Source organism: Empidonax traillii, unplaced genomic scaffold (assembly GCF_003031625.1).
Source record: "Empidonax traillii isolate 1590-97213 ecotype Southwest subspecies unplaced genomic scaffold, ASM303162v1 scaffold122:size1458747, whole genome shotgun sequence".
Taxonomy (NCBI): Eukaryota; Metazoa; Chordata; class Aves; order Passeriformes; family Tyrannidae; genus Empidonax; species Empidonax traillii.
In genome coordinates this window covers 1,181,847-1,199,028 of record NW_020955315.1, presented here as the reverse complement: position 1 = coordinate 1,199,028, position 17,182 = coordinate 1,181,847, and positions in this window count along the sequence as shown.

Sequence of the window (17,182 nt, the reverse complement as noted above, 5' to 3'; positions counted from 1 at the left end):
CCAGGGAAAGATTCATAATTAATTAAAATTCGTGGCTTTATGGAGGATAATCTTGTCACTCATGAAGACCATGCAAGCTCTGTTACTGATTCCAATATGACATCCAATGTGCAATACCTTTGTATTTTTTATAAGCTTTGAGATGCATTTGGTCTATAGTTCTTCACCTGTAACTCCTCTTCACATCAAAGATTATCTATGTTTGCACAGCAAATGAGCACTGATATGAATGCATTGCTCACTTTGGAAAATTTTACAGCAGTAAACAAGATCCACAACACCGACAGTAATACCTGAATTTGATGATAAAAAATTAGCTCAGTAATTGTATTTCCTAGCCACATTTAATATTTTTGACTGTGAAATCTTCACTGTTAAAGATATTTTATTAGTGTGCTTTGAACAGTAAGCAAGCAAATGGATTATTTAAACTTGACTGCAAAATGATTATGAATTTCACCTTTGAAGCTTTCAAACTTGAGGTAGAAGCACCATCAGACTTAGGCAACCTCATTACTTCAAATTGTCTTCTTGGGAACAAATCTGTCTTTAGAAATGGATTACATTTACATGTAAAATCAATTAATTCAGCAAGTAAGATCTAATACATCTTTTCTTTTTTAAGGAACTGCATATTATTGGATTAAATGTGTTATTACTGGTATCTGTAGAACATCAGATGCCTGCAGTTCTGAACTGTTACCCTTATTTTCACTAGGCAAATATAAAGCATTTATATAAAAGCTTTTACTTAAATTTTTGTCATACAGGCAGTAATATTAAAGAGCTTTTAAAACCTTAATGGACAACAAAAGGATTATTCTAGCCTTGGGCCTAAGTTGTGCAGTAACCCTTTCAAATGCAAGAAAAAAACGAACCTTGAAGAGTTGATATTCCTCTTCCATCTAATGACAAACAGAAAGGAGGAGAGGAAGCATCAGGACCTTATTCATGGCAGTCTCTGACTGCAGACGAAAATTGGCACAGAGTTTTCAGAGTAGGAGGAAATTCACATTAAGGGATCATAATGGAAGAGGGTGCCTGCCATTCTCATACTGGGGTACTCAGTTGAATTCACTGAGATATCTACTGGGAATCCACTGACCACTCCCATGTAAGGTGAAGTTCCCAGTAAACTCAAACTGAGAGTTTACTTAAATATAATACACAGACAAAACCGGATTTAGCAGTAGGTACAGTCTCCAGGAGAAATTAAAAATCTCTTCTACAGGATTCACATAAGATTTAAATGCAGGCATTTGGAAATTATAACTTTAGAATGGATTAACCCTGACCCTAAAGAGCCTAAAAAGTCACTGCCACTGCATACTATGTACTGGTTGTGATCACATACGTATGCAGTCGTTTTACCTGTTTTCCATAAGCAAGCCTTGTAGGGTTAACACCCGTGAGTCAACTGGAGCTAAACCTAGTTTACACTTCAAAAATATAAATAAAAGGACCATCATCAGCTTTTCAAAATACTTTATCAAGTCTAAACTCTATCATCCATTAATGTTATCTAAAAAAAATAAAACATTTTCCATTTTATTTTTCTGGCAGATGTTAGTAAGCATATTTTGAACTAAAGTTCATGACATTAAATGATATTTCTAATATGTAAAATGAAAATGATACTTTGCTTGAAAGATCTGTACAGCTTAAGAATAAAGTGAGAAGAATGCTGTTATGGTTCAGACTGAAACTTGAGAGAGATACTCAACACCTTGTCTCTGATAACAAATTGAAGGTGAAGTTTAGCGAAAAAGGAGAAAAGGTGGATATCATGCATTTTTCCCTCTTCCATAAGTTTTAGCAGTCATCAGTTTAAAAGCTATTTTAGAAAGTTAAGAAATTATTTTACAAATTCTTGGTTCTTGTATGTGTTGTTCAGCATAATTTACTTCTATGTGAGAAAACCAGATTTTCATTCAGAATTAAAAATATTTTGTTTGGCTTTATGTAATAAAAGTTGGGTCCTGTTTGGCCCAATTACTGTAAATATGTGGAAGGAAATCTAAAAATAGACAAATAGAGCATTTAGGAGAATAGGCAGGATGAAACACTGAAAAAAAAATTATTTATTGACAGAATAGGCATTGAAAAAGCATCCTACATTTCTACTTTTTTGCAACGTCAAATGTTGAAACAGTATCCAAGAGAACAATTGCTATCAAAATGTATACATCAAAGTTCCTTTCTTCAGCCTGGGCTTTGTGATTGCTGTATTTCATCCATGTTGTAGTCTAATTATATAATTAGCCCTTGTAAGACACGGGCTATTACATGATCTCAGGTGTAGCGCAGACATAATCATTAACATTTCTATCTGTCCTGAATAGCATTTCTTATCAGCAATTACTTTTCAGGGCCAAAGGAGTAGAAATAATTTGAAGGCAGGCAGGCAGAGATCAAAAGCGTGGGTCTGATATGTGCAGTGTTCAGTGCTAAAACTTGAACACGTGCTTATTTTGGAAGCTCATATTTATATTTTTCTTCAGATTTATCTCGCAACCTGCCCTTAGGAAGCTGTTAGTGTTGTCAGGAGATGGCCAAAATAGCGCTGTTAGAGAAGAAAGCAATGCTTATTTCCAAGGGTTATGTTATACAAAATATGTCTTCCTCATGGGCAGATAAAGGACAAGGCTTGTGACAAGTGACTATCACCTCTCCAGCAGACTGCAAATGGGATCACAAGGGTTGGTTCTGCAATATTTTAAGAGGGACGGCACCCTCAGTCACTAATGGATAGTTTCATGTGCACCTGTATCATCTGGTTTAGTTTCACAGACTGGATTTTATTGCAGATGCCTTCTGTCGCTACAGTGGAGCACTGCCAGCCTAACCCACTGATCTTGCAGTCAGCATCAGACTCCTGCTGCAATGCCACTCTTCAAGTTTCTCTCGCTCAGTTTTTCCTTCAGGCTGAAGAAAACAGGCCATGCTGGAAGGAAGCCACAGTATTTGAGCTGCAGAGATGCACATCTTTAGTTCCAGTTTTTCCAGCCAAACTTATTATAACAAAGTTTAAAAGTGCTAAAGCAAATGCAACAGACTGGGAATGCCAGTCTGGAATGGTGCTGTGTAATTTATCAGACTACTTAGAATGGGGAGCTACTGTATTTAAGTTTTAATACCCTATTTTTCCAGGAGAAAAGGTGGATTCTGATAAATGAAAAATGAAACAGTTCAGTCAACTTCATTAATTGTTTTTTTAAATATTCATACATATTTACACATGCAGAGTTGAAGCTCATGAAGATTGATAAACTCTTAATTCTTAAGATTAGAAACTTCAAGCTGTTTTATTGATACAGAGAAAAACACATGTCTAAAGGTAATTTTAGCCTGGTACTACATCTCCCATTTCTGGATAGCATAGTCTGACACAACTAATTTAATGCCACAGTCACTCCAGAGGAAATCTGTGTTAAGTCTGGAAGGATTCATGAATGTATGCAAACTTTTGGCAGGTGTTCCAAAACTGTTTTCTATCTGACCAGTTTTTTTGTCTTTAAATGGACTCTGTAAAGATTCCCAAGAAGGAATATTTCCTTCCAACTGCCCCTCCAATATGTTCATACTTCTTTTTTCTGATTCTTTCATTACAACTTCTAATTTTTATATACAATTTTTCCCCGTCGACCACTCCCTACTTATTCTTCATATGTATTTATAGTTTAGTAATTCACATGATTTGAGGGTGAAGGAGACAGCGGCCTCCATGATGACCACAAACAGTTTCTGTGAGGACAGAGGACAAACTCATTGTTTGTCCATTCATCCCACAGACTATTTCCACTTTCCTCAGCTGCCCTGCCCCCTCCATTCTGCTCCTGCAGTTCTCCCCTCTGTCAGCCTGGTGCATCCTACAACCCTGGCACTGGCAGTGATGTAGAGAAGTCTGAAGTAACATCCAATATGGAGAATGGGATACAGGGAACGAGGGAAGACTTAATGGGAAAAAAAGTTACAATCTATCAATTAATTGCTTAAAGGCCATTATTCCCTCTGTATTTCTCAGATTCTTGTGTCTGAAGAATATAAGAGAAAGAGACACCCCTATGAAGATAGGAGGTAACAATCGAAAATGTACTCTTCCAAAAGGAAGCAAAGATAGAGTCTGGAAAAGAGAATATAAACTGGGGGGAGTTGGCCAGGAGCTGCTGATCACTACTCAGGGACATCACGCGTTTCTCTTGAGCTTTATTCCTTTTTCTCTTTTTGTTATCTCCCTTTCTATTATTATTATTACTCTTATTATGATGATGATTACTATTATCTTTGTTTCAATCGTTAAACTGTTGTTACCCCAACACACAAGTTTTACCTTTTATTGACTCTCCTCCTCATCACACTGAGCTGTGTGTGTGTGTGGAAGGGTGAGTAGGTGGGCAGGTAGCTGTGTGGTACTGATCTGCCAGCGCGGTTTAAATCGTTGCAAACCTCTTTAATCATAGAAATTGAAGAAGTACTATCATGCACCCAACTGCTGCTGTTAAATGTTTAAGACAATCACTGAAGACCCCTGATTTCCTAACTTCTAGAGGCCCAAATAAACTTTGATATTGAACAAGTTCCAGTTTCCTCCTGGGATTGTCTGATTATGTAGTATTCACAGCCAAAAATGAACAGTTCACTGGGGAAAAAATCAAATAAATAAAAAAAAAATCCATCACAATAATGGCAGCAAACATAGAAATGGCAAATTATTGCATGGACAACATACTGATTTCTTTTGTAATTACATTCATGTTAAGCATCCTATTTATAGGATTAAGTAAAGCTATCAGAATTTGTACTCCATTGCCTCAGAGTACGACAACAACCAAAACTGTGACATGATGTCTTGGAGTCATATTTAATGCATCATTTGGAATATATCACAAATATATCACAAAAGAAGGGTAAATTTTAATTGGATCTACTCTGTGTAATGTATGAATTAATAATGGTGCTCCTAAGGAGTGGAAATGGTGAATCTGTTCCAAAGTAATTTGGGTATATTTTAAAATTCTACCCAGTAACTGTAACAACATTCAAAAAGCTCTGATCTAAGTTCAGTAATGAAATTGCATTGACAGATTTTTTTGCCCAGTGCTTATCAGTCAGGTACCAAACAAGATTAATGCTTTTTAAATATTTATGAGGCAGAAAGAAAAAAAGAACTGCGCTCACAGAGAATGGATCACTTCTTTAAAGGAACTGAACATTCCTTGATTTCAGCAAGAGAAATTTGACAAGGCTGACAAGAGAAGAAAGCATGTGGGCAGGAAATCTTGATTCACAGCTCTGTCAATTCTTCCTCAACAACCTTGCTGTGTGGCTGAATAAGTGACAGTTTGGGATATTTTAAATAAACACCCCCATTGACTGTTGAAAACAATTTTTCCCCACTGCAGTGAAATCATTAAAACTCCTGTGAAGAAGTTGTCATATTTTTCTACCTGATATCAGAAGGAGTAAAAAGTCAAGCTCTAGCAAGTCTTAAAGCTGGTGTAATATTTTTTTTTTTTTTCACATCACTTACACAGGCTGCAGTGTTAGGAGGTGGTTCTGGAACAGACTAATGGGTACCCACCACTGTGTTGTTCTGCACGCCTGGTGCACTCTGGGGAAGAAGACAAGAAGCATCAGAGGACTTAGATGCTTATGCCTCAGAAACAGAACTTTCTATTCATTGAGTTAATGACAGTCTGCGTTGACTGATACTTATTTTTTGCACACTGGCATCCACATGAAAAGAATGAATCAAGGGAGAAAAAAAAAAAAAAACCAGAAAAAAACCACTTTACCACTACAAAACCAAACAAGCTAACAGACTGGCACTAACTGCATAACATAACAATCTCCAAATATAAGCAGAAGTAACTTAACTCAGACTAGTAGCCTGTAATCTTCAGTCAAAAGGAAAAAGTTCCATTTGATAAATACCTGGGACAAAAAAAACGAAACAAAACAATCCTGAACACCTCCCCTACTTCCCCACTCACAACATCACCAAAACTCTTCCACTTTAGGTCAAGCTCTTATCATTGAAGCTTATTGTTTTAAAACTGCTTTCAGTACAATCTAAGACTTAACCTTTGAATTTTCTCTGGAGTTCCTGAAACACTAATTCCACTTTGCTGTAATCAGGGAAATGGTCATCTGAAAAAAAAAAAGGATAGGATTTCAGCAAGCTGTCTCCCAGGAGAGCAGTTCCAGAGTACTCAGAAATCTGGATTCTCTAAAGCTATCTATACATGTACCCTCATCATTCTTCCTTTCTCACTTGCAGTTAAGTGCTTTGCTTTTAAAAGCCACTTTCTTTGTGCCACACATTCTCCAGACTAGACCGCATAAGTGCCAGCTGGAGTTTTGTTTACTTTCAAGAACAGTCAAAAGCAGAAAAGATGTACAGTTCTTAACAATCTCTCTAGGCAGATGCAGCTGGGCATTGCCTTTAAAGAAAACACAACCAGGAAAATGAAAATTGTTCCCTGTACTGGCCAAACTGCAATATTTGATGACAAAATTTTTGTGTAGCCCTACGCTGTACGTTGTGGGAAAACATGCTTGATTTTAGCATGCACATACATATATGACACACTTCAGACAGGTCTATACCACACCTAGGAAGATGACTGATGCTAGAGAAACTACCCGAAAGATTTCTTTATCTTGCTATGAAAATTGGATGAAGTGTATGGATGTGTGTGAGCAAACATGAGGTTCATAGAATCAAATCCCGAAGGGCACCTGGGAGGTCTACAAGCCTCATGGTGATCTCTTTCATCTCTGCTGTTCAGTGCATTTAAAAATAATTTAACAATTGGACTGAAGTTCTTTAAGCATATGTCCAATTTGACGTGCTGGCTTTAGGAGAAATGAAGACAAATTTGGGTTACTGCACAGCAGTAATACTTATCACTTCTATACTTTGTGCTATTTCCCAGAACTGATTGAGTCAATCTCAGTGATAAAACCGAAGTTAGCTAATGCTTATTATGGCAGATGCAACCGTATCAGAGCAAATTTAAACACTCTGAATGCTTAATTGGATTCCTATTGCCAATGTTGAGCACAGCATCTTCTCTATCATCTCACCTACTCTGAGCATCACCCTGCCATTGTACAGACTGTCAGTATGATTGACGGAAAGACACCAAATCAAACAAAACAATCTGCATTTCTTCATTTTATGGAAACGGAGATTTTACTAAAATAAATAAATAAATGCATTGGGCACCTTTACATTGCAGCATTACCAGTTTATCCTCCAATCTTTTTTTTTTTCTCACTCAACACTGGCATAGGCTATTACTTCCATCACTATTTATCTGTTTTGAAAAGTTAAATCTACTTCACTAGGAAGTGCAAAAAGCCATTAAATAGTCACAGATGAGAGCATATGCTTCTATTCCATACCTACATTGCAATGTTGCATCCATGCATGCAATGACACTGATCTTGTCTCTACATAAAATGGTGCTGACGTGAGACTGGGTTTTCATCACTCCGTGTCCCTTTCAGTCTCCCTTGACATAATCTCCTCATCTTCCTTCTACTCAAAACTTGTGGCTGATTTGGATCTCAGGATGGGAGTATTCTACTTTCTCCCTATTCTCCTCCTTGCAATGATACGTCTAACTTGAAAATGAAATGTAGAAATAGTTTTCTGAACGCAGGCTCAGCATCTGAGAACAGGATGCAGCTGTCATCCTGCTTTGTTTTCCCTGGCAAATGAATTAACATCACCACAGGAATTTTTCAAACTATAAAGAGGCAGGTTAGATTCTTTTTTTTTCTCTGAACTTTTCTAGGAGATATAAGCAATTATTATGAAGGATGGAAGTGCATACAAGCAGGCTGTTAATTATACAGTTCTCATACTCTTACAATTAATACTGAACTAGTCCCTCTGACTGCATTTAGGTTTTACTATTAGCAAGCTATGACACCAGAATTCAGACTTCCCGATATAGAATGCAAGCTGAATCGATGCAGAATGAAAATATTCAAACACAAAAGAACCCTAAAAAAAAATTAGGAAAGTAATATTTTTTATTATTTTGAAACATCACGTAAAAACCATTAAATGTGTTTAATATACACAATGTGATATGTATTTCAGAAATTTTTTTTAGGTGTTATATCCTGAACCCATGAGTTTCAATGTCAGTTTGAGAAAAAGAAAATAAAAGATATCTTATGATAAAATCTAACCTAATTTTCTCTTAAGATTACAGTAAAACAATCAAAATAATTTCTTATAAAAATATCTATTCTATTGAATATCAGATCTGCTACTGTACAAGCACAATCAAATTAAGAACCTTTGTGAACTTCTTTGGATTTTAATGAAATAACCAGTGTAACGTGGATGAATTAAAACAAAACAAAACAAAACAAACAAAACCAAGAGAAAACTCAACAGTTTAATTCTGCACAAAGTTTTCCAGGTGAATTTCTTCTGACAGCCACACATCCAGCATTTCTGGTTATCTTAGCTCTGATTGTCCTCTTTACTTCGAATTGATCCCCTACCTGAATCCCTGCTTCAAGCTGCTGTGTATCTTAGGATGCAGACACAGGATTCTCTCACTCTTGGACTTTTTCATTTATCAACCAAAGTTTACTTGTCAGACTGGAATTTAATTCGATATTTTTCAGAAAAAAATGACAATCCCATCAACCGAAGAGGTTTTTATTTTTTAGACCTAATGTTACTTATTAAAACCAGAAAAAGAAGCATTCAAATAAATAAATAAATAAATGAGTGAATAAACAGTTTTGAACAATCTTTGAAATAGGGATCCTGACCTATGAAAGTTATCTATTGACATGTCAGAACCTCTGCAACCTGTAGAGTTTACTCCCCCAACTATCTAATCACATCATTTTGCTAAGTTCTTCTTGTAGAAACATTTCAGTACTTTCAATCACTTCTCTGTTGCTTCTGGTGACCCACTATAGCACACTGAAAAAATTCAAGCAAAATAAAATAAAAAAATCCAGGGATGAACAATGCCATGATACTAATCAAAAAGAAAGGGTGCTCAGAATAAAATCTGGTTTCTTGAAAATCTGGCTTTAACATCTTTAACACATCCTCAAAGGACGATTAAAAGGATGTACAATATTCTTGGATATAAGACAAAATGTAAGAAATATTTCAAATTTGTTTTTAGATGTTGTGGAAAAAAGTATCAAATTTTTTCCCAAAATAAACTAATAAAGTAGATTCTGATTCAGCTTGGTTAGTGAAGAGCTGCACTGTCTTGGGCAACTTACAGAAAAAAGCATTTCCAAACTGCCTGGTGCAACTGCATCCAAATATTTGAGCAAGTCTGATAAACAGTGTCAGGATGACTCTTCCTTTCCTTGCTTCAGTGGAATGATGCTGGTAGAAAGTGAAGTGATCTGACAATTTCTTTTTCATCATCAAGAAAGAAAAATGTCTATAAATTGTCTTTTGGAACAGGTGTGGATGGTAGAGATGTTGCTTATCTCATTTTTTTTTCCTCCAATTCAATTGTCATCTTGGATATCAGACAATATATATAAATATTACAAGCATACTAGGTCTTTGCTGGCCTGTCTGCCTTGCAAAAGAAACTGTAATAAAGGGTCCAATAAGTTAGTGAAATAAAAGCCTTTTTTTACTTCTCCTAAGTTTGGATAAAATTTTGCATTAGCACTTAAAAGGGATCATGAAAAAAATTGAGGTAAAGGATTAACCTGACTTTAAAAATTGAATTCATCTTCACATTCAATGGACTTCAATTCCTACACACTTTATAAGTATTTCAAAAGGTGTAACTTATTTGCTGTGTTAGGAAATAACAAAATTCTGAATTAATTTAGGTGCTGATAAAAGATGGATGCAGACTGAAAATTAATTTTAGTAAGTTTTTAATCTCATAACCGACAAAGAGGCTTTTCTGTAAGCACGTGTCTTACGCACAAGCTGTGCCAGGTAGAACTCGCTTATCTCTGATAACTGGCATTACTAACAGATGCAATTTCAAATAATTTCTGTATTTCATTCTAAAGTTGATTTCTTAAAAAAATAAGCTCTGGGTAAATGACGGTCTCATACACTTTTCCATATTTATATTCTTTCCAGTACCTCTTTGTGTCACTTGGCAAATATCAATGTCAAGCGTCATAAAGGGTTTCTGGTACCATGCATACGTTGCTTGGCTCTCGGTGGAGTTGCCTTCCCTAGTTCTACAAAATCAAGTGCAGACTTGAAACGTTCAGAAGAGATCACTGTGAAAGTAATCATTCTCACAAATATGTAGCTCCGTGAAATGTTCTTCCCTCTTTAAATTCAAGGAGGGAAAAGGGAAGCAATTAAAACAACACCGTTACACCAGTATTAGGAGGATAGTTCTGATAAAGCCTTATAGATCATTCCACATGGAAAAAAGAACTGATGATCGCACAGGATGATTTCAGCCAGCAGTAAGAGGTGAAGAATGAGCAGGAAGCTGAGAGGAATTCAGAGCAACAGCAAGGGTAATGAAATTGAGCCCTTTCCCCAATTTACTTCAATAAAAGAATGAAGTATTTAGGTGAAGAATAGCCTCTATTTTCCCTTGATTACAAATTTAATGTAGCAATCATCAGATAAAGTGCTTATGTTCTGTGTTATGCATAAGGTCAGACTAAGTTAAAATATTAAATTTCCTGCTTTTAACACTTCCAAATAATCTTGAATGGAAGTTTTGGTCATTACTAACTTAACAGACTTTTACTTCTACTGCAGAATGAAGGAGAATCTGAAATCTCAATTAGACATTCTAAAAAAAACATGTTCAGTAAACCTTATTAAAGAGGTAATCCCATGTAGGACATTACAGAGGTGATAACAGATCTCTTAATTCAGTTTATGCATAGACATTTAGTGCCAGGAAATCTCACTTTTCCTAAACAGATAATCAAAACCATCTTCTTTGTTTCCAGTTTCACTAAATTAATATAACAATACTAAATCCAGTTTCACCAAATGAATAACAAAGGTATGTTCATAATTACATATCAGTCCTAATTATCTATTATCTTCTAAGCGTCAGTGAGGTGGGACTACACAAATAAATATAGAGCGAGACCAAAAAATATTTGGTTGTAAAAAAAAAAAAAAGTGATCCTTGTCACATTCTCAGTCACTTACTCAAAATTTTGTGAGTAAATCACCAGAAGGTCTTTCTGCCTCAGAAATGCAATGTGCTACACAACAGGTGCAGTTGCAACTCTCTCTCCCTTCTGCTGCTGTTTCAGAGAGGCTGGCAAAGCGGTGCAGAAATAGGCAGAGCCATCATTATGTGGGCATTAATTTGTTTCTAACCAACCTTCACCATCTCTAACAGGAGCTAGGTACCTGCCAGTTTGTCCACGCCACTTCATAAATTTACTACAAAAAAAGAACAGACCTCATTGCCGGTTGACAAATATAGAAGGAAAACACCTTCTGAAACTGCTGCACAAAACTTTCAGTGCAAAGAAAAATTGTGAAATGATTACCTGTGTCTAGAGGAGAAAACTACAAATAAAATAAAATTAATAAAAAAAAAAAAAAAAAGACCTTCCATAGTGTTTCTAAAAATAAATGTACTTGAGTCTTGGATGGTTTTAAAAATGGCAAATCATAATATCATAACAGCATCCAGGGGCAGGAGGAGTTCAGATCACTCAGGATGAGCCCAACCTGTCTCCAGCTTTCAAATTTCTCACTGAGAGTACTGCTCTAGGGATACCCAATGCGTGATAACCAAGAGTTCCCAAATGTTCTGCTCTCCGGAATTTTTTTGCTGAAAGTTTTGCTTTCTTCTTTTCCTAATGGCTAATATGATGATCATGAAGCTGGAAGTATTCTGCCCCAGGTTTCCTCAGAAAATTCTTGGTTACTGGACTGATTTATCACATTCAGTCCAAGCACTGCCCAAAAGCTAACAGCAGGAATCAAAGCAATTGCAATAGAGGCAGGGCTTACAAAACAGGTTACAAGTTTGTCAAAGGGCAGCTTTTTTTTTCTCTTGTCGAATAGACAACCTATTAGCAAACCTGATACTGTGATGTGAGCTGTTTACAGTGGATTAGAACTGGAAATAGATGCACAAGAGTAGCCTCACAGCGCCACGGACTCTGAAGGAACTGCAATGAGTAAAAAGAAATCAAAATAGGACGATTCCTCCTCAGGTTTCCAACTTCAGTTGTTTTGGAAATTTTAGACTCTTCAGCATTATCAGAACAACAAAATCCTCCATAAAACAGAAGGGAAAATCTTTATGGTCGCTGTAACATTATGATGCTTAGCGAAAGTCACTTTTTAGTTTGAAGGCAATGAGACGTTCACATTCCTTATAGGATAGATATTTCACTATTTCCCAGGAGTTCATGTGGAGCTGTTAGTATCAAACATTGGGTTCTTAGCCAAAATCTGCAGGAGATGCCTTTGCTGGAATTCACTCTGAGTGAGTTTTCAGACACAGAAGTAATACAATACACTTTCACTTGGGAACGGATGGGAACAGCCAGGAGTCATGGCAGCGTGTAGCAATCCAGTGCTTGAGAGGAAGTGTTGATACCATTTCATTTATATCAGTTGTGACAGTTTATATAATTGTGAAGGTGTAGGGAACATTTTAGACCATTCACTAGCTCTTCTACCTGCTCCAAGAAAGAAATTTCCTCACCTTGTTGACATTTAACGATTACCTCTTTCTTTCCTTTTCTCTTCAGGAAAGTTCGTAATTAAATGTCCAGAAGAGTAAAATTCCTTTTGTTTGATTCTCCAGGATTTAAAATCTTTCACAAAAGTGTGGATGTTTCCATTTGAAACTATGCATTTTAAAAAATTGTTCTACAGACATATTTCATGGGCACGTAAACAAAAATCTGAAAAAAAATGCTTTCAGAATTATCTGGATTACAGTGAAAGAAGCTTTGATATTTAAAATCCAGAGAAAACAAAAACAAAACAAAACAAAAATTTGATAATCTCTTAGGCAGCTGGAATAAATTTTTTGGAACACTGTGTTGTCATGCAAACTGCGACAAAGTGAGAAGTTATGTAAATTAGGATTCTGAGAAAAGAAGGTTGAGGACTGATTTAATTTCATGCAAATTTTCTATTCTAAAATTCTAGGAATCTGTGCAAATATCTATATACACAGAAGTAACTGAGCCTAGCGAGACCATTTCCTGGAAGCCAATCCTAACAATACACAACACCAAAATAACATTAATCTTCATTCTGCAGACTCTTCTCACCACACCAAAAGCCTGTGCATGACAGGATGAGCATTATACCCCAGCATGCTTGCAGTTCTGAACACCTCTAAAGAGCTGCAGAACTGCAAATACACATGTTTAAGACAGAGACTTGATTGCTGAATGAGAAATATACGTAAAATAATGAAGAGTTACAAATGATATGAGGGAGACAGTGTGCTTTTCATTTTAAACAGAACACTGCAAAGCAAGAAGCCTAGTTATTTGATTATGTCAGGTTAATCTCAAGTCTGTTTTCTCACTTGTAGAAGAGTATAAGAATAAATTACACCAAGTACCTCTAACATCTCAGATGATAAGCAAAGCGCAGAATATCATTAAAGGTACCTATTCTTGACTTGTGGCATACAAAAACACTATTCTATTATTTTTCTTATTATACTCTTCTTTTTAGAGTAGCCCCTATAATTGCCTGGAGGCCTGTTTTTGATGTATTTATTACATACTCACTCACAGCAAATGAGTCACTCTATGAAGAAAAGACTACAACAGAGCTTTGGTTTTCTATACTTTGCCTGCTAACTCCCACCTGGATAGACCAAATATCTACATATGTCTTACTTCCTTAGGAAACCAGACTGTTACTTGGTGAGTATTTTGCTTAATTCCCTCAGATGTAGGCAATCATGCTGGCTTGCTCCTCAAGGGGATAAACACTGTTTTCCCTGGTTTAGACAGATGCAAAAATCACTGTCACTGAGCTAACCTGAGGTTGTTCAAGGTCTCCACATGATATGTAGGAGCATTATAGGAGCAGTACTGGGTTCAGTGCTATTTCAGGTGGATTTTCATCTCCACCACCTTGGGATACAGAGCAATAGGTAGTGAAGAATGATAGATGGCATACCAGAAGACAGAGGAATGATTTTAGGTATTTTCATAAGTAATGAATTTAACCAGCTGTAGGAGTACTCTTTAAGAAAATTAGTCATCAAGTTAGGTTAAAGCCAACATACATTGCAATTTAGTAGGCTGGCTCACAGGAGTATTATTGGTATTGTGCAAAAATGACCTTGATACAGAGTTCAGAATAACCCATTACACCTGCAGAAAGAAACCAATTCAGGTATATTACATTTTAAATGATTACAGCTAACGGGGTATTGAACTATCTTTTTCAAAAGGACACATTATGACAGCCTTGAAAGGAGATACTCACACTAATAGGCCTTTTATTATGTAATTCAACACAATTTATGTTTGTATGGCATCCTTCACACAAGTATATAAAAAATTATCTTTGCAGTCAACAGTAAATTGAAGTGAAGACACTAGAAGACAAACTCAATGCAAAGTGACTGTCCTATGGGGAAAAATGTGCTCTAAGTAGACAGTAACAGGGAGAACTGGGAAAAAGCCCAGCCCTCATTTGATGAGATATAACACAATGAAAAATGAAGTGATCATATGAAATATATTATGTTCATTTTGAGTTCTGAAAACCTATTCTGACTTCAATCCAAGACAATCAGGGAGTCATTTAGAGAATCAAAAAGGTTAATATGTTAGGATAAAAAAAAAAAAGAAAGTGCAAAATATCTTTTGTCTTTCCTCTACACTTGTGTCTTTCAAAAGACATTAGGGATAAACCAAAAGCTGAGTTGAGACTCTTTTCCTGCCTAGCAGCTTCCTTAGGGATAACAGGGATAATCAAAAGGAATTCTAAACATTGTTACTTCCTCAGGGAAAAAAAATGAAACAAAACCAAAACCATCACATACTGTAAAAGGAGGTAGGCAATTTACTAAAGAGTATAGTATTATATTTTCTCTAAATATTCTGAGAAGGATTGACAGATAACTACTATAAAGTTGTGATTTCCAAGTGTCAGATGTGACCCCATCAAATGATGTGAACTACAAGTTGAGATGGGGAGAAAATTTATTCTTTGAGAACACAGGATTCACTGAGCCTTTGAAGAACAACTTTCGAGAGACATAATTGTTAATTTAACCTGCTTTCAATGTTCTTTTCCGAAAACTCCATTTCTAATGTTAAATAATGATACAAGTTTAAAAATGTTCTCTTATGTTGAAGATTTCAGACTATACCTGCCCTAAAATTATCACAACAATAGTAATTTCCAGATAATTTTGGGGGTTTAGATGCGTTTTAATTCCAAAGCAAGAAAAAAACAAGTCGTGGAATTAATTAAAGTGCTTAGCAACTGTTTTATTTATTTTACATAAGCTCAAGCCGTGAAGAACCCAACTCACTCCACTGAGTTGGAAGAACTTCAGATTCCCAGGTTGTTTCTAGAGAATTAGAGAGTGAACAGGGAGAGAATCTATGCACAGTATAAGTGTGACTCTCTGATGGCACAGCATGCAGAAATCCCACAGAGAGTGACAGAAGTGGACTGCATATCACACTGAACATTTACACACAGGACCTGTCTTGCCACTGACTTTATGGCTTATGTAGATACTCACATCAGTTGAAGTGATGTGTAAAATGGTACCAAACTGCTAGCAAGGGAAGAATTCTGAATTAATAGGGCTTTCTGCAAAAAGAGCTCAAGTTGCAAATGAAAAGAGTAGTAAATTTGCCAAATCAAGTTCATAAACTCCTCAAGACCCATGCTTGCACTTTTCCATGGGAAATTCTTTGTGTCTTACTAAATTTACCTATCACCCATTTCAATATCCTCAAAATAATAGTAATAATTGTGCCTGCATTAGGTAACGATGCTATGCATCAGCTTAAGGTGCAAGCTCCTGTGATCAGACTGTAATAACTTATGCCAGTTTCTCCTTGAATTATAGCTATTTCTGAAATAAGTTATCTTTTCCACATTCTTTCTGGCTACAGAAGGAGATGTAACAGTAATCTTTGTGCAATGCCATTTGTAAGCTAAATTTATGTTCCAGATTTGCATGTTAAGTGCCGTAGTGGTAAAAACAGCTCTGAAAGACAGCGTGTTTATGCTTCCACTTATGCTTAAATTTGAATGCCAAAGCAAAGCCAAGTGAAAAAGAAAATCAGATGACTTTAGAACTTTTTGTTTCAAATCAAATATGGATTGCTTATTTTAATTATTGACTAAGCCTCTTTTTGGGGGGGGATTGGGATGAATCAACCGGCTCTTAGCATTTGCAGGGTCTACCTGGATATGGTTATCTTACACTTGGGCTGTCTCCTCAGCAGTTTGTACTCAGGACTGCATACATGTTTGATTGCAATGTTTAATGTCCTGCCTACTGTCTCTGCAACATCCCAAAATCATATCTAATGAAGTGCATGCAGTTAGTCATATATTTTATTTACTTTTTTTGGATGATCTCTGTCTTCCAAGCATGCTTTCTGATTGTAAAAGGAAGAAACATCACTACTAAAAAGGCTCATTTGTCACAATTTGAGATTTTGTTGGTTTAATTTGGAAGGCATATTCTGGCATATTTGCCAGCTTAATCTAATCTGAACTAATTATGTCTGGAGAGATTATAGTCTTGAAGCATAAATATTAACACACACACACACATACATATGACCAACAGTATTGTGCTCCACCAGAACTTATTCCCTTATGCACTTATGCATCCTTCTTTCCAAGTCCCATTGCAATTTTATCTTTAAATTTCCCTTTATCACAATTGCTGCAAGGACCTTGAAAATGGGGCCTTAGAAAATCAAACCATCCCAGCAATCTACAAAACTAAATTTAATGACTTGTAAACATATTTCTTAAAAGCCTGGCCTTGTAATTCTTCATTTTGACAGTTGTCTCTGAGACAGTCTAATATTCTTATTATTTGGTGTCCAAATATGGAAGAAGAGGCAAATATAAGAGGAAAATTAAATCCAAAAACTTTAAAAAATGCCATTCCTTCTTTCTGAAAATTTGTGCAGGGGATTCTTTGCAAGAATAATCAGAAAAGTCTTAAATCTTTCCAGAGCTTCC